This window comes from Micromys minutus (genome assembly GCF_963924665.1).
Source record: "Micromys minutus genome assembly, chromosome: 16".
Classification (NCBI taxonomy): domain Eukaryota; kingdom Metazoa; phylum Chordata; class Mammalia; order Rodentia; family Muridae; genus Micromys; species Micromys minutus.
Window position 1 is genome coordinate 8,978,126 of NC_137985.1, and position 25,986 is coordinate 9,004,111.

Genomic DNA, 25,986 nt, shown 5'->3' on the forward strand with positions numbered 1-25,986 from the left:
TATGAGCCTATACAGGCTGTTCTTATTCAAAGCACTACAATAACCTCACAGAAAAGTTTTGACATGTGACTCTCCGCAGAAAGATGAGTGATGCCTGTCCACCCAAGAGAGGACCCTCACTAATGACAAATGGCAGAAAGAATTCCATCTAATTTAGCATTTATTGGGGTTATTTACAAAAGAACAGGAGACCTAAAGGCAGCTGTGCCTCTCCAAAGCCCACCCTATCCTGGTTTCAGCTTGCATAACTTTTGTCCTTGGAGTTCCCTGACTAATCTAAAGACAGCTGCGTGGAAAACAGTACTTTTTCCAGGATTGCTTTATTGTTTGTATAACATTTGAGAGAAGCCTTGTAAATCATGTAATGCTCTGAGATTATGAATCTTTTACTCTCCCCTAACATGAGGAGAAATGACAACACAACAACATCTCTTCATATGATATTTAAGAAGAGGAAATGCGAGTATTTAATAAGAAAGAACTAAAATGTAATAGTATTTTCATAGTGAACTCAAGCAGGTCCTTATTGGTATCTGTAGACATTTTATTAATGTTGTGTTCCCATAGTCTATTTCACAATTTATCATCCCATACTGGCACATGATAGGCACCAAAAAAATAGGGGCTTTTAATTAGGTTGAACTACTATCATTGAATATCTACATATAGATTGCAACAATCTTGCATTTCCTCCAAAAATACTTATGATGAAATATTAAAGGACTATATGCACAGAACATGTATTTTCTTAGATGACCCAGATTAAAATATTTACAAGGAAATATGTTTTAATAATGGATGCTACACTTAGAAGAAAAACAAACTCTTTTCTCCCACAGATGCAGAGATCGACATGTGGATCTAAACATTTCTTTTACCTTGAGCAAGGCTCAAGTATAATGGCACAGCACATATAAATTGAAGAGAATAGCAAGCAATGGTCATAGTACAGGTATATTCCAGTTAAATTTGCCTCCATTATATTTTCTGTTTGTACCTCATAGACCTGACTAGTTACTGAGACTTGACAAAAACAGGCTTAACTGTTTAAGCACCATTAGCAACAATTTGAAGAAGAATTATCTTCATGAGCTATATTTATTCCTTAGTTTACCACATTTCCCCACAACCTACCTCCAGACATTACAATATACTTTTTAAAAATCTCTCTAGACCATATGTTACCTTAAATTTTGTCATTTTCTAATGTGTTCTCACACAAATGTTTTACTCTTTTTAAAGTAATATGCCACTCTCTATGTCATGAATTGTTCAAGAGCTTCAAAGTACCTGCATAGAACGAACTCTACTCCCAGCAGTACTTCATTCTTAGGAAATAGTTTTCCATGATGAAAATCTTGATTTCTGTCTATAAGGAACACTGGTCACCAGTAGAACTGTATATGAATAAACATCTACAAACAAAGACTTCTTTCTTTCAGCTAATATTGCTCCATTAATTCAAATCTGACTACACAGTTTGTCAGTCCATCGACTCCTGTTCCCATTAGAAATTTGTAGGTCTATTGTTTTGTTCTATTTTATTTTTAATTTATTCTTTTTGCTTTGTTTTTATGTAAGAAACCAGGAGTTACACTGCAGTACTCATCTGAGACTTTTATAGTTCAGAACATGTTTTTACAGGTGGGATTTCTCCAAAGTTATTTCAATCAAAGTTGAACACAATCTTAGAATTAGTCTGACTATAAGTATTTATAAAATCTTCAGACTTTTTTTTTATTTCCTCCAAAACTGTTGGGAAAAACAAGACAATAAATAAAATTGAAATAAGACAAGGAAAAGTCTGAGCATGTCTCTCTTGTCATTCTATGTCATCTTTTGTACTTCTGATAGAGCAACTGTTCTAGGAAACAAATGGTTTTTGTCTTTGCAATGCTTAAAAACAATCCAATGGCCACTCATCACCCAGGAGAAAGGTGTCCAGGAATTCCAGAATAGACTGAAATATAGAAGATCTGCAATTCACCTTCAGCTGAATCAACAGTTAGTGTAGTGCTGAATCACAAGCAAGCACAGTAGGACATACAATGTCCTACTCTCTGTTGTATTGCCTAGAAATATGCTGAAAATCTGACCTGAGAAACTTATCTTTCAATCAAGTTTAAATACACTTCCTCAAAAGGCAGATCTTTGAAATCTTCACAATCTTTCTGAAACTATTTTTATTCAGAAAACAGAAACCTGTAGGTTATTCTTATTTTATTCTTTGCAATTGTTTGCTTGTGTCTGCCTAGCTCATTCTGATGGCATCTTCGTGAAATCCACTTAATAGTATGTTTTGTACACTATGTACATCTTAGCTTATTGAGACTAATAGACTAAATTCCATGACTGAAAATAAAATCTAAATGATTAAGAACAGTAGCTGCTTTTGCCGGAACACCAGTTTGACTCTAGTCTCTTGGGGCACCAGGAAAACACATGTGTACATACAGACAAGCAGGCAGGCACACACATGCGTGCACATACATGCGCGCACACACACACAATTTTAATAAATATTTAATAAAATAATAATAGTATTTTATGTTGAAATGTATTTCAGATAAAACTAGTATATCATTTTTCAAATATTTAAATAAATTAATGCTAAATCTTTTGTTTTAAGTTTCAAGGTTTTGCAAGTTAGTATGAAGGAATTCATTTACAATGCTTCACTAGTGAAGTAGAAGCAACAGTATTTTAAAAAAAAAACATACATATGTAAGTTTTGTTCTATGTCTTTTAAGGAAATGACAGCAGAATAAGTATGCTTGTTCATGTTGGTCTTCCACTGCCTGCCCCTGATCTTTCCTCCCTGGAGTTTATACCCTCTTTGTAAGGAATCCCACAAAATAATTCTGTCAGAGGCATGAAGAGAATTTTTTTTCATTCAATGTAGTTATCAATTTTCTGAGACTATAAAGAAGCTCAGAAGCCAAGAGCACAGACTACTTCCTGATAACCTGGATTTTGTTCCAGTACACACATGGTGGTTTAAAACTATAAGGAGTTCTAGATGTTGGAGATCCAAAGACCTATTCTGACCTTGTCAACACTAGGTACACAAGTGCATACATACAAATATGCAGTCAAAACATTAACATGCATTAAAAATGATAAATAAATCATTTTTGAAGGCCTGCCTGTTATAACAAAACAGGATGAAAATTAAAATTTTAACTATTTGAAAGTAAATTTTAGCAGTTTTTTCCCTCTGAACTGTGGCACTTTGGGCTAAATATGTAGTGCAGAGTAAAACTAGCTAATACTGTGCTATAAAAAGTCCTAATCCAAGGTCTTTTTATGTACACAAGTTTGATAGTAAAGCTGACAACAGTTAAACAGCTCTTTTCGGGTAGATGTTAAGACAATACACCACTGGACAGTGGAGAGGTAGGTAGAAAAACAGGCTGGAAGAGAAGGTGGTAGGCAGAGATTGATGGAGGAAGGAGATGAAAGCCAACATCTATATTTCTCTTGTCACACCTCTAGCTTGATGATGTTGTTATGATTATTTCTAAGAGTTTATCTGAGTCTAATTTATCTCAGATAAATGGCAGTTTATATCTTTGTCCATTGGTAGCAAATTTATTGTGTAGAGTGTTTGTGGATTGAGAATTTAACATATAAACCTGTTTGATAAGTTAAAGGATGTAGAGTCATGTTTTTACCTGGCTGTGGAGCACAGTGTATGTAAGCAATGACTGAGAAGGGTGGGTGGAATGGACCACCTGGGAAGTGAACTGAGTGTAGGAGGCAGTTTTTGGATCATGTTATAATGTCGGGGTGCCTGGCTCTGCACTGGAGCAGCATCCACAGAGTGAGACCACGGTACAGATAACAACAAAACCTCTTTTTAATATTTAAATCAACAAGTGGATAACCAACATGTTAGGCAAGAATCCACTAAAAGGCTGAGTCTGTCTGTTTATGACTTAGTTGAAAGTTTTATTTTCTAAGTAAAAGGGGGCCAGTGCTATGTTGAGTCACCTGATGTCAAAAGCAAGAGAACCTAAACAAAAGAAACACAAAGACAGCCTCTGCTAAAAGGCTGTGGGTATCCTGCTCTGAGAAGGCAGGATAGCACAAATTGAGAAATTAGAAGCTACTTGATTCTCTGGCAGAGCTGTTTAGAAAATGTATTAAGCACTGCTTTTTTAATTTTAAAATTGGTATAAGGAATTGTTTAAAAAATGTTTTTAAAAGTTGGTTTATTTGCATTAAAGGTGATATAAAGAATTAATGATCAAGTCAAGTTAGAAGAAGAGAGTACAGAGTTTACCCAAATCACATGGGAATTTTCACCCACTTTTCAGAACTAGGATAGAAGTCTGTACACCAGAAAAAGTAAATACAGACATATATTAGGGAAATTTTTAGTAAATAAAGATCTGTTGCTCCAGATTGAGAGCTGGACAGATCAAAATACTTTGGGCTAAGGTCCTGATTTTACAAATTGCTTAATTATTGATGTTGAAATTGAAAATAGGTATTACTTTCTTCAGTGAATAACCCCGCTAAGGCCATGTGGCTCATCAGATGCTGGCTAGTGAGGGTTTGTGGTTATCTTAAAATTACAACAACAAGAAGCTAATATTGTCTCAATGGGAATTTGCCTTCATTTCTTGGCATGACAGCTTATTAGAGGACTAAGAATAAGATCATACAGTTTTTAGTTTGCTCATTTGTTTTATATAGTTTTAAATTTTAAAATAGGTGTGAAGCCGAGTTTTGTGGTCTTATTATTTTTCTGAGGAAAAATACAAAATACAAGATATTCTGGTTGCTGACCTGAGGACACACTACTTTGGAAGAAAGGTTTTGTCTTTGTGTTTTTCAAAAGTGTGATTCAGCTCTGTGTGATTTTCAGAGTTATATGGATCAGATTTGATAGCAATAGACCTTTTGAAAAACTAAATTTAAGAGGATCAAACAAAAATATATCTTGATATTAAAATGTTTTCTTTTTTAATATATACAATTACAAAATGTACAACTCTGATGAAGCTCATCATCAGAATGCTGAACTCGAATGCTTAGATTTCTGACATTAGAGACTACAACAAACATTGGTGCAACCTTTTTTCTTCAGGCCTGGCTGGCTTTCTCATCTCCTTCTCCCTTCTAGAGTCTTAACACACATATTTAGCTTGAAGAAGTTATTGAAAGAGTCAGGAGGAGTGGAATACAGGAAGAGGAGGTGGAGTTAGGTAGACAAATAGGTATAAGCAGATGTGTATGTTTCTCTCATCTCATCTCTAGATTGATAAATTTATTATGATTATTTCTAAGGGTTTCTATGGGTCTAATCTATCTTATCTGGATAGGCAGTTTATATCTTTGTCCACTGTTTGTGATCTTAGTGTAAAGGATTTGTAGATAGAAAATTCAACATATAAACCTGTTTGATAATTTAATGGATGTGGAGTCATGTTTTTACAAGGTGGGGTAAACTGAGTGAAATCAACACACTGGGGAGGCTGGAGGCCACCTGGGACAGAAGCAGCAGGATTAATAAAGTAAATCATGCCTGACTTTTTAGAGGCAGCATTGAGCACAAAGTTATAGATCCCTGCAGTGCCAGCCTCTCCCCTGTGCCAGCACTAGTACAGGATAAAAGATTTTCACTTTTTAATATTCACCACAACAGTTCTGGGTAATAACAACTGGATAATGTTTTATATATTAATAACATGTTTGGTAGAAAGGACAAACAAAATGAGTCATTCAGGATAAAATTTTAAGAAGAAACTTTATTCTTTGCTAGGGGAGAAGACTGAAATCAAATTTGGTACTTGTAGTGTCAGTACTTAAGACACTTGGGACTCTAGATTTTCATTGTATCAATGAAAAATAGCTTTACATATTCAGATATGTGTGTCAAGTGATCTTCAACAGAACAGTTACTTTGTAAATGCTGTGAGATATTTATTTTGAAAAGAATATAGACAGGTCTTATGTTTCTTATAGAAAGTACTTGAAACTCAGAATCCCCAGTAGCATTATTTTCAGACTAGTGATGCCATGACTAACAATGAGTTAAGTCAATGCTGCTGCCAGTAGCACAGTAGAAGATCACATATGTTTATCAAAAGCTCAGGATAATCCAACTTAGAAAGTGCACATTGACATGCCCAGAGGTTTGTTTCATTGCTGATTCTAAATCCATTTAGTCAAAAATCAAGATTAACAATCACAATTGATATTAGCTGTCTAAAATTCTATATTTTCCATAAAGAACCAAGTGCTCTCAAGTAAAGCACTCCCAGTCTTCTTCATAACAAAAATCTATATAATAGATAAAAATCTACATACTGAACTAAAGAGTAGAAAATTATTAAACACTAAGTGTATTCATCCTCATTTTCTTTCCTTCCTTCAACTCTGTGCTTTTGCCAATTCCACAGGTTATTAGCTCTACAACATTCCTTCCAATCAACCTGGCATTGAAAAAAATAGGTTGAATTAACTTAACCAATTAGAATTTAATGATAACCGATTGTTGGTCTATGCACAATGTACGACTTTTACATTCAACATTGGCAGTTGTAAGGAAAACAAGAGCAAGCCCCTTAGTACAGCATGGTTCTGTAAGTAAGACATTCTATCACATTCTTTTGTTCTATGTTCCTCATATCATGTGTTCTAAGTAAGCAAAATTACAAGTACATATTGACTTTAGTAAATAGTGAGCTCTAAATATTGTTATTCCATGGGAACACAGGTGTTAATTTACAGATTCAAAATACAATTTAACAATATAAAAACAAATCTTGAAAAGTCTAATGCTTGGTAAGAGTTGTGGAGTATGTCAGATCACTTTTCACCTTATAATCTAAATGTAGCTATAAATGAGGTTCATTTGAATAATGAGGATATTTCATTCTTATCTCATCTGCTTGGAGTCTTGACTTTAGACAAGTTTCAAATATTAGTACATTTTTTTCTTTTTTTTTCTTTTTTTTGAATGACTTTATTTTACAAAACAAAGATAAATGTACAGATTTTAAACATTTTTTGCTTAAAATTATACATTTTTGTCAGCGATGTTTTTTCAGATATTAAAATAATTTTTGCATAAAACTATGTGAATATATTTTTTAGTCAGTACTTGATTTTTTTCAAGGGCTTGACAGTATGCATTGAAAACCTAACAGTTACCATGAGCATAAAGTACATGCAAAACAAATCGCAACATGGAAATAGTCAAAGTCTTCTTGTTTTGTAACTATATATATATATATATATATATATATATATATATATATATATATATAGTTTTCTTTATTTCTTGGACTTCATACAGTCTTTGAGTTGTTTCTGGGGGAGTGCAAGAGTCTGGAGTTAGCATCTCAATATCAGTGACTGCATATTATGTCTGTTCTTTTGTGATTGGGTTATCTCACTCAGGATGATATTCTCTAGATGCAGCCATTTTCTTAAGAATTAGGTTAAGTCATTGATTCTGGTGACTGAGTAGTATTCCATTGTGTAAATGTACCACACTTTTTGTATCCATTCATTTTCTGAAGGACATCTGGGTTCTTTCCAGCTTCTGGCTATTATAAATAGGGCCCCTATGAAAATTGTGGTGCATATATCTTGGTTGTGTATTAGAGTGTCTCTGGGGTATATGCCCAGAAGTGGAATAGCTGGGTCTTCAGGTAGTACTATATCCAATTTTCTGACGTATCACCAGACTGATTTCCAGAGTGGTTGTATTAGCTTACAACCCCACCAACAGTGGAGAAGTGTTCCTCTTTCTGTCAGCCTCTCCAGCATCTGCTGTCATCTGACTTTTGGATCTTGGCTAATCTGACTAATGTGAGGTGGAATCTCAGGGTTGTTTTGATTTGTATTTCCCTAATGGCTAAGGATGTCGAGCACTTCCTCAGATGTTTTTCGGTCATTCGGTGTTCCTCAACTCGTTACGTTTTGTTTAGCTCTGTACCCCATTTTTAATAGGGTTATTTGATTCTCTGGTTTCTAGCTTTTTGAGTTCCTTGTATACCTTGGATAATAGGCCTCTATCTGATGTGGTGTTGGTAAAGATCTTTTCCCATTCTGTTGGTTGCCATTTTGTTTTCTTGACGATGTCCTTAGCCTTACAGAAACTTTGCAATCTCAATAAGTCCCATTTGTTAATCTTTTACCTTAGAGCTGGAGCCATTGGTGTTTTGTTCAGGAAATATTCTCCTGTGCCTATGTGTTCTAAGGTTTTCCCTACTTTCTCATCTAATAGTTTCAGTGTATCTGGTTTAATGTGGAGATCTTTGATCCACTCAAACTTGAGCTTTGTACAAGGAGATAAGAAAGGGTCTATTTTCATTCTTTTGCATGCTGAATGCCAGTTGGATCAGCACCATTTGTTAAATAGGCTGTCCTTTTTTATTGAATGTTTACAGGTCCTTTGTCAAAAATCAGGTGACCATATACATGAGGGCTCATTTCTGGATCTTCTATTCTATTCCATTAATCCACATACCTATTTGTGTACCAATACCATGCAGTTTTCAGCACAATTGCCTTGTAATATAGCTTGAGGTCAGGGATAGTGATTCCCGCAGATGTTTTTTTTTTTGTTGTTGTTGTTGTTGAGGATGGATTTCACTATTCTAGGTCTTTTGTTATTCCATATGAAATTGCACATTGATCTTTTCAGTTCCATGAAGAACTGCGTTGAAATTTTGATGGGGATTTCATTGAATCTGTAGATTGCTTTTGGTAGGATGGCCATTTTTAAGATGTTGATCTTTCCATCCATGAGAATGGGAGATCTTTCCATTTTCTGAGATCCTCCTCAATTTCTTTCTTTAAAGGTTTGAAGTTCTTGTCGTACAGGTCCTTCACTTGCTTAGTTAGAGTCACACCAAGTTATTTCATAGTTTTTGTGATGATTGTGAAGGGTACCTTTTCCCTAATCGTTTCCCTAATGATCGTTTTAATGTGTTCTTTGATTCCGTTTGCAAGGATTTTGTTGAGTATTTTTGCATCAATGCTCATAAGTGAGATTGGTCTGAAGTTCTCTTTCCTTGTAGGGTCTTTGTGTGGTTTAGGTACGAGGGTTATCGTAGCCTCAACAAATGAGTTAGGTAGTATTCCATCTGATATTATCTTTTGGAATAGTTTGGAGAGTATTGGTGTTATATCCCCAATAAATGTCTGATAAAATTCTGCACTGAACCCGTCTGGACCTGGGCTTTTTTTGGTTGGGAGACTTTTGATGACTTCTATTTCTTTAGGTGTTATAGGGTTATTTAGATGGTTTACTTGGTCCTGGTTTATTTTTGGGATCTTGTATCTGTCTAGGAATTCATCCATTTCCTCCAGATTTTTCAATTTTGTGGAGTATAAGTTTTTGTAGTAGGATCTGATGATTTCTTGAATTTCCTCAGTTTCAGTTATTATGTCCCCACTTTCCTTTCTGATGTTGTTAACCTGTATACTCTCTCTTAGCCCTCTAGTTAGTCTTGATAGGGGTTTATCAATCTTGTTGATTTTCTCAAAGAACCAACTCTTGGTTTTGTTGATTTTTTCAATGGTTCTTTTTGATTCTATTTGGTCTATTTCTGCCCTAATTTTGATTATTTCATTCCGTCTACTCTTTTTGGGTATATCTGCTTTCTTCTGTTCTAGGGCTTTTAGCTGTGCTGTCAGTTTGCTGATGTAAGCTCTCACCAGTTTCTTTTTGGAAGCACATAGGGCTATGAGTTTTCCTCTCAGTACTACTTTCATTGCATTTCATAGGTTTGGGTATGTTGTGTTTTTATTTTCGTTGAATTCTAGAAAATTCTTAATTCTTTTTTTTATGTCTTCTTTGACCCTGCTCTCTTTTAACAGAGCATTGTTTAGTTTCCATGTGTATGTGGGCTTTTTGTTGTCTTTGTTGTTGTTAAAGACCAGCTGTAGACCATGGTGATCTGAGAGGATGCATGGGAGTATTTCAATCTTCTTATATTGATTGAGGCTCACTCTGTGTCCAATTATGTGGTCAATTTTTGAGAAGGTGCTATGGAGTGCTGAGAAGAAGGTGTATTCTTTTACTTTAGGATAATATGTTCTGTATATATCTATCAATTCTAGTTGGTTCAAAGTCTCTGCTAGTTTTGCAGTGTCCTTGTTCAGTTTCTGTTTCCCTGATCTGTCCATTGGTGAGAGTGGGGTATTAAAGTCTCCCACCATTATTGTGTAAGGTGAAATATATTTTTTGAGCTTTAGTAGGATTTCTTTTATGAATGTGGGTGCTTTTTTATTTGGAGCATATATGTTAAGGATTGAGAGTTTCTCCTGACCGGTTTCCCCGGTAATGAGTAAAAAGTGTCCTTCCTTATCTTTTTTGATAACTTTTGGTTGGAAATTTACTTTATTGGATATTAGAATAGCCACTTTAGCTTGCTTCTTGGAGCTGTTTGCTTGGAAGTTTTTTTCCCACCCTTTAACTCTGAGATAGTGTCTGTCTTTGTCTCTGAGTTGAGTTTCCTGTATGCAGCAAAAGTCTGGATTTTGTTTTTGTATCCAGTCTGATAGCCTATGTCTCTTTATTGGGGAGTTGAGTCCATTTATGTTAATAGATATCAAGGAATAGTTGTTTCTGTTTTCTGCCATTATTGCTTTTGTGGGTTGAGTTGTGTCTGTGTCTTTTTCTTCTTTTAGTTTTCTTGTTTGGGAGTTTACTTGTTTTTACTAGGCTGTATTTTCCCTCATTGTATTTGGTTTTCCACCTATAATTCATTGTAGTGCTGGGTTTGTGGTCAGATATTGTGTAAATTTTGATTTGTCTTGAAATATCTTCATCTCTCCATCGATGGTGATTGATAGTTTTGCTGGGTATAGCAGCTTGGGCTGGCACTTGTGTTCTCTTATGGTGTGCATGATGTCTGTCCAGGCTCCTCTAGGTTTCATAGTCTCTGTTGAGAAATCGGGTGTGAGTCTGATTGGTTTGCCTTTATATGTTACCTGACCTTTTTCCCTTACTGCTTTTAGTATTCTTTCTTTGCTTTGGGCACTTGATGTTTTTACTATTATGTGTCGGGAGGTATTTTTTTTCTGGTCCAACCTATTTGGAGTTCTGAAGGCTTCTTTTATGCTCGTGGTCATCTCATTCTTGATGGTAGGAACGTTTTCTTCTACGATTTTGTGGAAGATATTTACTGTGCCTCTTAGTTGATACTCTTCTCCCTCATCTATTCCTATTATCCTTAGGTTAGGTCTTCTCATTTGTGTCCTGGATTTCCTGGACATTTTGGGTTAGGAGCTTTCTGTTTTTTGCATCTTCTCTGGCTTTTTTTTTTTTTTTATGTTTACAATGTTGTTTTCTGCCCCTGAGATTTTCTCTTCTATCTCTTGTAATCTATTGGAAATGCTTGCTTCTGTGATTCCTGATTTCTTTTTTAGGTGTTCTACCTCTTTTTGTGTTTTCTTTATTGTGTCAATTTCCGTTTTAAATTCCCTCTTCCATTCCTTCATCTCTTTGATTCTGTTTTCCTCTAGTTCTTTGAGTTCTTTGAGTGTTTTTCTTGTTTCATCTTTAAAAGCTTCTGAATCTTTTGGCTTTTTTTCCTGTTCTTGTTTAAGTATTTCTATCAGCATCTGGAGGTATGATTTCAGGTCTGTGTCTTCCTTTTCTGGAGTGTTTGGAATTCCGATATTTTTCTGTTATGGGAGAGCTGGGTTCTGTTGTTGCCAGGTTGTCTTGGTTTCCTTGGGATATACTCTTTCGCTTTCCTCTTGCCATTTTGTTGTCAGTGATATGTTCTTGCCTTTCACTTGTATCTGGTCTGTTTCCCTGGTTCTCCACTGGTCCAGATGGCAGATGGGTTGAGCCCTGTTCTTTGCCTCAGAGTCGCTGTGTGGGAACAGAAGTTCCAAAGTTCTATTCCTGGTAGCTGGATCAGACAGGGCGGGGCAGGGCAAGGCAGGGGGTGCACTTTCTGTGTGCACTTCGCAGAGATCTCTCTGCTCCCTGGCAGCCCAGGTCTCCCACCCACCAGTTGCTCAGCCTCTAAGAGCTGCCGTTCCGGGTGGCAGATGGGCCTAGCTCCGCTCTGTGTCCTGAAGTGGCCTCCTGGTGGAAACAGAAGTTCCTAATTTCTGTTCCAGGTCACTGGATCGGGCAGGACAGAGCAGGTCAAGGCAGGGGGAGCACTTTCTGTGTGCACTTTGCAGAGATCCCTCCGCTCCCCAGCAGCCTAGGTCTCCCACTCACAAGTTTTTCAGCCTTTACGCACTGCCTTTCCGGGTGGCAGATGGGCCAGTCTCAGCTCTGTGTCCTGAAGTCGCCACCGGCTGGAAACAGAAGTTTGAAATTTCTGTTCCTGGTTGCTGGATCGGACAAGCAAGGGGGTGCACTTTCCGTGTTTACTCCGCAGAGATCTCTCTGCTCCCTGGCCGCCCAGGTCTCCCACCCACCAGTTGCTCAGCCTCTATGAGCCTCCGTTCCGGGTGGTAGATGGGCCAGGCTCCGCTCTGTAACTATTAGTACATTTACCTGTATCCCAGGTTGAAGAAGTTCAAAATGAATTGTGTGCACTTCCACGCCGAAGTATTCATTAGTCACTTGTTGAGTCTTAGTTCATTGTCCGTTATTGCAACGAAACCTTTGTCTCTTCAAAAGACCATACATATATGGAAATAGTTAATTTTATATCTAACTACTGTTTAATTTATCATCTGTTCTTTTGTCTCCTCGCTCTGTCTCCACAGGTGTAAATCGTCCAGTAACTGGCAACTGCCACACTGGAGATTGTATTTTTCTACACAGAAAAAGCACCAACAGGTGAAAAGAATAGTCTCCAAACATGCTACCTTTAATTTTGAATTAATTTTGAATATAAAGAAGATTTCAATGATACTGCAGATTTTCACATAAATTATTCACCTAGCTTCTCTCAGTGTAAATAAAGCCATGGTTTAATTAGAACACTGAGAAATTAATATTGTTTAATATAATTAAGCAGTTGATTTTTTTGTGTAGTTTTTTTGTTCAAAATTTTTATAATTATATGAACTAAAAAAAGACATTATCATTTTTAATCTTCAGTTACTTAGTCTTTGTCTATCATATTTTAGTTCATTGGCGGAGTATTATTCTTGGTTATTTTTGTACCTGTGGCAAATACCATAATCAAATCTTAAGGGATGTTGCTGATACCTAAACTAGAGTCTGTCACTGAGAAACTTTAGTGCAGGACTTCATGAAAGAATTGAGGCAGAAACTCTAGAAAAGACCATTGACCTACCTTCTTTCTGTTTCATGCTCAGTTCACTTTTACATACTGTTCAAACTCACCTGACGAAAGGTTGTGTGCCAACAGCAGTCTGAGCCCTCAGCAACACTCATCAGCTGACATATTTTCTTACAGAAATGTTCACCGGCCAATATGATTATTGAAGCATATCACTTGAGACCCACACAGAGGATTCTGGGTTGATAACTGATTCAAGTTGATATCCAAAACTTACCAGGACAAGGAATAGTAACAATATAATTTGTGAGAATAGATTGGTGCATTATCATACAGGAACTTCTCTTTTATGGTTGTCCATCCTCAACCAATATAGATATTTAATGATTTACAAGCATAACAACATACCCTATATGATGTATGAATAATAAATATGATTTAAACCAAAGAAAAGTAAAGAAATTCTATTTTAATTGCAGAATTTATTGTTCATACTACATAGCCCACTGGACAGAATCTTACAGCAGTTTGGAAATAAAGGATGAGATTATGATAGTAACCTCTAAAAATTAGAATCACTCTGAATCAAGACTTATGTGGCAAGTTGATAATCGCATCTATGACATCCTAACACTTATAACAGGTGCATAGTGCTCTCTCTGAAAAGCATGTGAGCTGAAAATTAGGATGAATTGAATCAGAACTGGTTTGGTTTAGTTCTTGGTTCTCCTATAAGAAATGATGCATAGGTTCCACAGACACTTTTGCCTAATAGCACATGGAAAATTCATCGAAGCAGAGAAAGAACCTCAGGTTTACACATACAGCAATCAGCCATGAAGATACCAGTTCAAGAAATGAACGTGTAGAAGCATTAAGGAGTGCTCTGGTATATGTCCTTAGGTGTCAGCACAGCAAGATCAAGCCTCAGATTCAGGTACCCTGTTACCTTCAGTAGATGGGCTCACATTTAGTAAATTAGCAAGGTTATGAGAAGAAAATCTAGGCATTGTATCTAGTATGACTACCTAGTCCACCTTAGCTTACATCCCCTAAAGAGCCATTTACCAATATCTGAAATAGAGGAACACAGTTTAGATATTTTCTAATAAACACTGATTATTACACATACCCTTCATCAGTATAGATAACCATTAAAAGAAATCTACTCCTGGACACTAAATTCTTAGTACAGATCTACTTCAAAGGTACTGAAAGTAATGGCCCAGTAACATGGAGTTTTAGTCGGGATTTGTAGCCATTTTAGCTTCCATTGTATATTTATTTTAAGCATACAAAGCATGTACAAGATTTTCTCATAAATTTAACTCTACTAAATATTTCCCATATATTCTGCCTCCAAGAGTACATCTGAGAAGGCTGGGGCCAGTTCTGTTTGACTGCTGCTAAAATAGACATGATCCTAAGTAGGTATTAGGTGAGTCTAAAGTCTAAGCTCTAAAGATGGGTCCCAAGTAGTACTACAGTCAGCACCTTGATATGTTTCATGAAACTGCAAAGCCCAATTTCATGTACTGACACTACTTTTTGATCACTATTCTCCCTCTCTCTCCCTCCCTCCCTCCCTCCCTCTCTCCCTCCCTCTCTCTGTCTCTGTCTCTGTCTCTGTCTCATCTCTCTCTCTCTCTCTCTCTCTCTCTCTCTCTCTCTCTCCCCCCCTCTCTCCTCTCCTTTGCTCTCACTCTTGCTCACTAACTCTCCTCCCTCTCCTTCTTCTCCCTCTCACTCTCTTGCTCTTTGCCCCTCCCTCCCTTTCTCTCTCCCCCTGCCTCTGGTACATTAGTCCTATAGCTTTGATTTGCTGCTCATGGTCCCAAGGTAGTTTGTAAGTGAAAGGAAACTATTCACATTCAGGTCACACTATTTCAGCATTAGATGTGGTTCACAAGACTAAAAGCTTTTTTTTTTTTTCTTTTTTTTTTTTTTTTTTGGCTATGCAGGCATTGGTTTAACCATTACATCACTGGCAGCTCATTTCTACAATCTTCTCATATTTTAGTCTTCATTCCATAATAACCCATGTAAACTGAAGACAAACTGCATATTTCATACTGCCTTTTTGAAGTTATATAGAAATGGGAGATGTAACAGAGGTTATATTTTTATGACAAACAGATGGAACAATTCATGATGTTGTATACAGAGAAGAACATGGAAAAGTTAATCAATAAGTAGTGCATATTAAGTATATTTGTATATTACATATAAATATTATGTAAGTTAGATAAATGTTATGTAAGTGTTAAGCATTCAAAAATATCAAGATTTAGAAACAGTTATGCATCTAGTGGCTCACACATTCATAAATTCTTTTTTGAGACACATTTTTTGTATGTGCATGTGAGGATGGGTGTGTTGTGTGTGTGTGTGCATGCACAAGTACACATGCGCATATAGAGGGCAGAGATCAATATCAGGCATCTTTCTTGAATGCTACCTGCTATATACCTTATTTTTTCAAGGTTTCTTTCCAAAATTTTGCCAATTAAGCTAGACTATGTGATAATAAAGCCAAATAAATCTTTCCCAACTTTGAAACTGTAGGTGTATACCACCATGTCTGGCTTTTTTTCTGGTTCAAGAAACCTAACTGTGATCTGCAACATCTGCATACAACAGTACCTTTTTCTCCTGTTGTGACTGAGGGTTGTAGATTATGAATGATATGATGTGTAGGTTGTTGGACATGTAACTAACCCTCCTCAGTGCTCTTGTTTTCACAGGTGCTTGAGGAAGGATGGATGCAGCCCAAGGAAAGAATCATTGTCTTCAAGTCATTTCAAAAGTTCATAAAAAATTTCACTGACTGAATAAATGCTTTTGTTTCCTGGAGTAAAGGTGACTTATGTCAGTCATGTGAGAGTCAATTGTGGGGAATTGTCCTAGACAACTATACATGCTGCAAGCTAATACTCAGATGAGTGACTCTCATTGACAATGTTTTATACATTTTATTATGGATAATTTCATGATGTGCAAGGTGCCCTGTGAGGACGAAAGGAGTCTTTTTTAGTGAAGCACATGTACTCAGCAGTAACAATAATTTTACTGACTGAAACCTGGATCCTTTGACAAAAATCTGGGCATTATAGCTTCCATGAAATCAGGTAACCCTCGTTCGCAGTGATTCTCAACCTTTCCTCATACTGTGACTCTTTGATACATTTCTTGTGTTGTGCTGCCTAGTAAATAAAGTCATTCTAATACTACTTTATAACTGTGCGTTCCCATGATTATGAATCATAATGTAAATATCTGATATGTAGGATATCTCGTTGTGAACTCCCGTGAAAATGTCTTGAAGCACAGTTGAAAACAACAGCACAATTTAATCATAGTCCATGGCAGTGACTTGCAGATCCAGGAGTTTGTATTCAGGTTAACAAAGGAAGGCTGACTACAAGACTCTTGACCTTATATCAAGACTAATTCTCCTGTTATTATATGTAAATTTTAACAATTTGTTTGTACAACAATCTCTGAAAAGTGCATGGTATTTTCTATTGTCATTAACTAGAAACTATAGCCTTATTTTTCTTTAATTTATCTTATTTAAGAGTTTTTTTCAATTTTTCATTAAAAATAAATTTAATAATATATCATATATCATATTTGATATACAATATTACAGATAATGTATGCATATATATGTAGGAAATTACTGGATATTCTCTGTATTTACATTTCAAATACTATAACTTTTCCACCCCACTCTCCTCTCTTCTCCCTCTCAACTTGATTTCATGAAGGTGCCCCCTCTCACAATAACCCTCTCCACCTTAGTACCTTGGCTGATTAAGATGTTGTTCTTCCCATGAGGGTGCAAACTTTTTAGGTATTTTAGTAATTTCTCTAACTCTTTCATTGGGGTCCTCATGTTCAGTCTGAAGTTTAGCTGCCAGCATCTTCATCTATATCTGTATGACTCTGGGAGAGCCTCTGAGGAGACAACCATGTCTGGTTCCTGCCAGTAAGCACTTCTTGGCATAATCAACAGGATTGGGGTTTGGTGGTTGCATATGGGGTGGTTCTTCAGGTGAGGCAGTCTCTGTAGATCTTTTCTTCAATCCCTGTTCCTCTATTTGACCTTGTATTTTCTCCCCTGTTTTGTTCTTCCTTCTTAGAGGGACATAGAAATCCAATTCTGCTCTTCCTTTTTTTTTTTTTTTTTTTTTTTTTGAGCTTCATAAGTATTGTGGATGGTTGCTTGGGTATTCTGATCTCATTTTGAGGGCGATGGGTGGATAGTATCTGCTTATAAGTGAATACATACCATGAGTTTTCCTTTGTAATTATGTTACCTCATTCAGGATGATAGCTTCATGTTCTACCCCCTTGCCTAGAAATTTTATGAATGATGTTTTTAATAGCTAAGTAGTACTCTATTGTGTATATGTATCACAATTTCTTAATCCATTCCTCTGTAGAAGGACATGTGGCTTGTTTTCCTGCTTCTGGCTATTATAAATAAGGCTGCTATGAACATTGTTGAGCATGTGTCCTTGTTAGATGTTGGAGCGTCTTTTGGGAATATGTCCAGGAGCGATATAGCTGGGTCCTCAGGTAGTACTATGTGCAATTTTCTGAGGAATTGCCAGACTGATTTCCAGACTGGTTGTACCAGGGTCACATCAAGGTATTTTATATTCATTGTGAATATTTTGAAGGGTGCTGATTCTCTATTTCTTTCTCAGTTTGTTTTTCCATTGAGTATAGGAAAGCTACTGATTTGCTTGAATTAATTTTATATCCAACTACTTTTTTGAAGGTGTTTATCAGCTGTCAAATTTCCCTAGTCTAGTCCCTGATTTTAGTGGGATTGCTTCAAGTTTCTCACCATTTACTTTGATGCGCCTATGGTTTGCTATATATTGCTTTTACTTAGTTTAAGTATGTGCCTTGACTACATGACTTTTCCCATACTTTAACATGAAGGGGTGTTGAATTTTGTCAAATGCTTTATCAGCATCTAGAGAGATAATCATGCGATTATTTTTCCTTTGAGTGTATATATATAATGAATGAAATTGATGGATTTCCATATATTGAACCATTCTTTCATCCCTGGGGTGAAGCCCACCTGATCATAATGAATGACCGCCTTGATGTGTTCTTGGATTCGGTTTGCAAGAATTTTATGAAGTATATTTGCAGCAATGTTTATGATTGAAATTGTTCTAAAGTCACTTTTTTAGGATGTTTTTGTGGTATACGAATGAGTATAATTATGGCTTCGAAAAATGAGTTGGCTAGTATGTCCTCTGTTTCTATTCTGTGGAATAGTTTGGAGAGTATTGGTATTAGGTTTTCAATGAAGGTATAATAGAATTCTGCATTAAACCCATTGGGTCCTGGGTTCCTTTTGGTTGGGAGCTTTTTGATGACTGCTTCTATTTCCTTAGGGATATGGGGCTGTTTATGTGGCTTATCTGATTTTGAATTAACTTTGGTACCTTGTAACTGTCTAGAAAATATTTCCTTTCTTCCAGATGTTCAAGTTTTGTTGAATATAGGCTTTTGTAATAGGATCTGATGATCTCTTAAATTTCCTCAGTTTCTGTTTTTATGTCTCCCCTTTCATTTTTCATTTTATCAATTTGAATAGTTTTTTGCCCTCTGGTTAGTCTGGATAAGGGTTTATCAATCTTGTTGATTTTCTCAAAGAGCCAGCTCCTGGTTTTGTTGATACATTGTATAATTCTTTTTGTCTCTTTTTGGTTGATTTCAGCTCTGAGTTAGATTATTTCCTGCAGTCTACTCCTCTAGGGTGGCTAGCTTCAACTGTGCTGTCAGTTATTGTTTGTGTTAGTGCATGCTCTCTCCAGTCTCTGTTTGCAAGCTCTCAGTGCTATGAATTTTCCTCTTAGCTCTGCTTTCATTGCATCTTATAAGTTTGGGTATGTTGTCCCTTCATTTTTATTAAATTCCAAAAAGTCTTTGATTTCTTTATTTTTTTCTTGACCAAATTGTCATTGAGTAGAGCATTGTTTAGCTTCCATGTGCATTTGGGCTTTTTGTTGTTTTTGTTGTTATTGAAGACCAGTCTTGGTCCATGTTGATATGATAGGATACATGGAATTAATTCAATCTTCTTGTATCTGTTGAGGCCTGTTTTATGACCAACTATATGGTCAATTTTGGAGAAGGTGCCATTAGGTGCTAAGTATATTCTTTTGTTTTAGGATGAAATATTCTATAGATGTTTGTTAAATTCATTTGGTTCATAACTTCTGTTACTTTCACTGTTTCTATTCAGTTTCTGCATCCATGATTTGTCTATTGATGAGAGTGGGATGTTGAAGTCTCCCACAGTTTTTGTGTGTGGTATAATATATATGCTGAGCTTTAGTAGAGTTTCTTTTATGAATGTGGGTGCTCTTGTATTTGGAGCATAAATGTTTAGGATCGAGAGAGTGCCTCTTGGTAGATTTTTTCTTTGATGAGGAAAAAGTATCCTTTCTTGTCTTTTTTGACGACTTTCACAGCATCTGTTAAAAATTCTGGTGTAATTCTGATTGGTCTGTCTTTATATGTTACCTGTCCTTTTTTCTCTTACTGTGTTTATTATTCTTTTTGTTTTGAGTATTTGTTATTTTGACTATGATGTGTCTGAAAGAATTTCTTTTCTGGTCCAGTGTATTTGGGGTTCTGGAGGCTTCTTGTGTGTTTGTAGTCATCTCTCTCTTTTTTTTTTTAAATTTTAGGTTAGGGAAGTTTTCTTCTATAATTTTGCTGAAGATATTTACTGTGTCTTTCAGTTGATATTCTTTGCCCTCTTCTACACCTAGTGTCCTTAGGTTTAATCTTTTCATTGTCTCCTGGATCTTCTGGATGTTTTGGCTTAGTATATTTTTAATTTTAGCATTTTTCTGACTATTGTGTCAATGATTTCTATGTTATAGTCTGTTCCTGAGATTCCTCCATCTTTTGTATTCTGTTGGTATTGCTAGTATCTATGACTCTCGATGTCTTTCCTAGGATTTCCAACTTCAGGGTTGCCTCCTTTAGTTTTTTCTTCATTGTTTCTACTTCTATTTTCAGTTCCTTCATCTGGTGTTTTGCGCTTTCCTTTAGTTCTTTGGGTGATTTTTGTGTTTCCTCTTTAAGGGCTTGAACGTGTTTGCATATATTCTCCTGGTTTTCCTGTACTTCTTTAAGTGTGTTATTTATGCACTACTCAAAGATCTCTATCATCATCATGAACTATAAATTTAAGTATAAATCTTGTTTTTCTGGTGAGTTGTGATATTCACTATTTGTGGTGATGGAAGAATTGTGTTCTGATGTTGCCAAGTTGTCTTGGTTTCCATTTTTAGAGTTTTTCACTTGCCTCCTGCCATCTTATTATAGGTGATCCTATTGTCTCTTACTGGAGCTTGTTTCTCTTGTGGGTCTGTTGGCCCGTGGTCTCCAGATAAAGATTGTTTCTTGGTGTTTCTCTCTCAGGGTAGGCTGTAAATTTCAATAGCAGAGCCCAATCCTGATGCACCTGGGCCATGTCTGCCCTTCGGCCGGAAGTGTGTACTCCCAGGCAGTACCTCTGCATGAGCAGAGAGAGTTCTGGGCAGCCTCTCCTGAGGTAGAATGTGGGTAGAAGAGGTTGACACACCCTTACACTTAGGATAGAAAGCACTACTACAACTCCTCCCGAGCTCTCAAGTACCTGTGGTTGGGTGGGCCTCTGGTCCTGATAAAACTGGGCCATGTCTGGCCTTCAGCCGGAAGTGTGCACTCCCAGGCAGTACCTCTGCTTGAGCCTTGAGAGTTCCGTGCGGCCTCTCCAAGTATAGAACATGGGCAAAAGGAGTTGACTCACCCTTCCACTTAGGATGGAAATCACTCTGCAGCTCTTTCCTGTTCCCAGGGACCTGTGGGCAGGTAAGTCGCTGGTCCTGAAGAAACTACTATTGAAGTTTTTTTATAGACCTTGTTAGCAAAGCTATGTTATGCATCTGAAGGTAATAGTGTTGCTTATGAAATAAACATTAGTGTCCCACAGAAGTAAAGCTGAGACGACAAACTCACATAGATCTTCAATGCATTTATTGGTGCCTATTCATTGTTGGCTTTCTTATAGATCACCTCTCTCAAGTATGTCAAAACTTTGGCACCGTTGAGCCCCTGTGAAATCTCATAATTGATCTCAGCCTTCCCTTCTCCTCCTCCCACTAATATAACAGTTTTCTCTGATACCCCATTGTTTATATATTTATTTATATGTTTCTCACTAAATAGTACTGTAAATAATTCTGAAACCTACAAATGAGAGAAAACATGAAGGTTTTCTCATTTTTTCCTCTGACTGTTTTAACATGTAACATCTCCAGTTGCATTCTTTTCCTAGGAAATATAAAATACCATCCTTCTTTGTGACTGCATAGATCTCTGTTTTTATGTATACCACATTTTTCTTTCATTTGAACCTGTTCGTGAACATTAGGCTTCTTTTTTATAGCTTTGCAGCACAGGGAGGCATTAAATTGTTTCTATTGTGGGTTGGCTTACACTCTGTGTGATTACACCACACATGATGTTACCTTTGGGAATTTTAAAGTATCTCTTTGGTCAGGATGCAGAAACTCTTTAAAATTCACAGTATGCTCAGGATTTTTTATCATAAAAAGCTGTTAAAAATTCTAGAACAGTTTTATCTCATGAGAGGTTTCTGTGGCATTTTCGTTTTATTACATGATATAATACATTGGTCAGTTTTTATGTTCAAACATATTTGGTTTCTCCAATGAGGAATAATTGGACATAACTTTTATGTACTTATGTTTAGTTCAGAAATTTTATTTTTTACATATTCGTAAAGTGTGGGATTCTCTATTTTCTATGAATGTGATTATCAGCTATGATATGAGGTCAGGAGTAGCTTTGTGAACAAATAAGGAAAATTGTTATATCTATTATTTTTTAAGTATTGTAAAGACTTACTAATTGTGAATACGTGATAAGATGCTCATTGATTTTTATGAAATTTACATAGTGTTTAAGGCTTAACTGTCCCTTTATTGCTCAATACTTCAGTGTCTACCTGCTACAGGTTCATTATGTGCTATCATAATTCTCCCATTTCCATAGTCAGTCAGTATTAAGCTAGTACATGCAGACTTAAAGAGACACACAGTACTGTTGCTTGAGTTTGCATGCTTAATGCATGCATCATGATCTGAGTAAGACATTGGATGTCTCTTAGTTTTGCTCTCTACCTTTTTAAAGCTTGTCATTTGCTAGGCCAGAAAGCTACTAAAACTGATGTATGATCCCCACTATCAGGTCTCTAGACAAGGCTTCCCATGCCCAGCTTTCTTGTTGATTTAAGCCCAGGTTTTATTTCTTTCATTTTTATCTATTGAGGCATTTCCTTGGCCCTACTTACTTTTTTTTATGCTTGAGTACTATTCCAATGACTATGTGATGCCATTCCTGTTTTCTTCTTTCCCACAATGCTGGAAGGTTAAGCTGACTACATATCTTTGTTGTTGCCATTAGTGCTGCCATAGACTCAGGAATGAAGAGATATGCCTGACCAGACAACTTAAGTTTGAGAATAAACCCTTACTAGTTCCTTTGTTGTTTCATAGTGCCCTTTTTAGTTTGTAAACTCCACACCACTTTGCCTGAGGGCCCTGCAAATTTTTATGCGCATTAAAATGTACAAGGCTCCTTATCCTTGCAATCACTTTAGCATCTTATTCATTCTTGCTGAAGTCATCCTCTATCTCTTTGCATCCTCATTTACCATGATTAGGACTTGAATATACCTAAACACATCTCTTGGTGACGTTTACATTCTTTCTGAGGAAAATCCTTTTTAAGATTTTCATGTGCTGTCTTTGGTTGTTGTTAATTTATTAGTTTTGTTTTTTGAAACAAACTATAGTTCAAATGTTTATTTTATAGATATCAAACTTTTATGATATACTCATGTATACACAAACATGAATATTGCCTGCAAATATTTGTTTATTTTCTTGATTGTGCTTTCTTACTTTGCAGGGATTTTCCAATTTAATGTAATCCATTTGTTTACTAAGTTTTTGGCTGTGTTTTGGAGATTTATAAAATGTTACTCCTTCCTACACATTTAAGCAATATAGCTAAAGATAACTAAATTCTACAGTACAAAATCAATTCCAACCTATATATGTAGGAGGCCACATTGTCAAAGGAGAAACATCTGAATGCATGATGTAAATGCTTCTTTTTGCACTATGTTCCATAGGGAGCAAATAAAAGTGTGTTTTTGCACATTGCTATCACTGACGGCTGAAGTTTACTAAATACCATGATTTCAGGGAATATACATCTGTTTGTCCAGGAGGTCTTATAATGTGCTTCCTTCACACATAATTGAACCTGCATGTCTTGTTGTCTGAGACAGCTTCTTTCCAAAGTCTCCGAATCACAAACATGCTACTTGTCTTCTTAAAACACATTATTGGAAGCTTCTCAAGCCCATGGCATGGTTGCAAACTAAGTTAATGCCAATGGACATGGTTGAGTATTAAGTCAATGTCAGGCTTCACAATTCATCATCAGATTCACATGCATAATAAGATATTTTAGATTAAAAACATTTTTGTATTTTAAATAGTACCTTTGAAATTCTCACTGGAAAAGGAGGCAACAAGGAAAATAGTCACAGAATATATTGTAATCTGTATGTATGTAGAAAGTGAGTATAAAACTGTATCAATGACTGCTTAAGAGATGAGCATAATGGAGGCATCCAGTATTTAGATAAGGATGAAATTTTGCTTCACAGCTTGAATTTTTACTAAGTTATTTAACTATGTAATATTATGCATGCTGTAGATATTATAGTTGCCTTATGGACTTCATAAATGTCAACTGTTTGTTTTGCTTTTTCTTCAGTATTGATACCTGGCACTATTCCTGATATGATAGATTATTAGTATTTTTTTCAACTTTATTGTACATTGTCTGTATTTACATTTCAAATGTTATACCCATCCTCCCACTTCTTTCCCTCCTCCCCCTCAACTTGCTTCCATGAAAGTGCTCTCTCTCCCAATCACTCTCTCCACCTTAGTGCCTTGGCTGGTTGATGATGTTGTTGTTCTCATGATGTTTCAAAACTTTCAGCTCTTTCCGTCCTTTCTCTAGCTCTTTCACTGGGGTTCCCAGTCTGAAGTTTAGCTACAAGCATCCTCATCTGTATATATATATATATATATATATATATATATATATATATATATATATATATATATATATATATATATGTCAGGAAATGCCTCTGAGAAGGCATCCATATCTGGTTCCTGCCAGTAAACACCATTGGCATCAGAAATATTGTTTGGGTTTGGTGGCTGCATATGGGGTGGTTCTCCAGGTGAGGAAGTCTCTGTAGATCTTTTCTTCAATCCCTGTATCTATTTGACCTTGTATTTCCTCCCCTACTTTCTTCTCCCTTCTAAGAAGAACTGAGGAATCTATATTCTGGTGTTCTTTATTTTTGAGCTTCATGGGTTATTTTGGATAGTTTCTTGGTTATCAAGCTTTTTTTAGTGGGAGCAAGAAGCTAAGAATTTAACATGAGCATGATGCTTAAGTGTCTACCACTGCCATGTTGACCAAGTTCAAAATGCAGCATGAGATTATGTGGAATACAGTTCCTTCTCACTTTGCAAGTATAAAAACATAACTGGGTAGAAAACACATACACACACACACACACACACACACACACACACACACACATACACACACGCACAAGATTTTATACTATTCCAATGATTGGAGCAAATAACTGCTTCTGGGAATAATGTTAATATTTAATATTCCATATTGTGCTTTCTCAATTCTTGTTTTATGTTTAGAATCTAATCATATAGTTTGTAGTAAGCAGTGACAAAATTAACTGAACCAATTTCATTAATATATCTTTCTTTTCCTGGAATACTGTTGCTCAGAGAAACAAACAGTACAAATGAAGTCATTCTTCATTTCAGGAATTTCTCAAAGTACCATTATATGGCATCAAATTGAACAACTTTTTGACAGATCTAAGACGTGTTTCCTTATTGCACTAAATATTAAAACAGAAAGCTTATCTCTTTATTGGCCTCCATGGTCTCACTCTGCAAGTGCCACTTTAGTATAGAGCCAAATGCACGGACTCTGTCTCTCTGTCCAAGTCACCTTCTCCACATAAATCCAGGTACATTGTAACTAGTATATAAGATAAAGTAGTGAAGAGCTTAGAACACATAGGCACAGGGGAAAGTTTCCTGAACAGAACATCAATGGCTTATGCTCTAAGATGACAAATTGGACATCATGAAATGCAAAGCTTCTGTAAGGCCAAGGACATTGTCAAAAGGACAACAAACAGATTGGGAAAAGATTTCCACCAATCCTACATTTGATAGAGTGTTAGTATCCTATATTTACAAATAATTCAAGAAGTTAGACTCTAGAGAATCAAATAATACTATTAAGAAATGGGGTACAGAGCTAAACAAAGAATTCTCACCTGAGGAATATTGAATGCCTGAGAAGCACCTAAAGCAATGCTGGACATTTCTAGTCATTAGGGAAAAGCAAATCAAGACAACCCTGAGATTCAACCTCACACCAGTCAAAATGGCTAATATGGAAACTCAGATAACAGCAGATACTGGTGAGGATGTGGAGAAAGCAGAGCACTCTTTGACTGTTTGTGTGATTGTAAACTAGTACAACCACTCTGGAAATTAGTTTAGCAGTTTCTCAAAATATTGGGTATAATACTACCTGAGGACCCAAC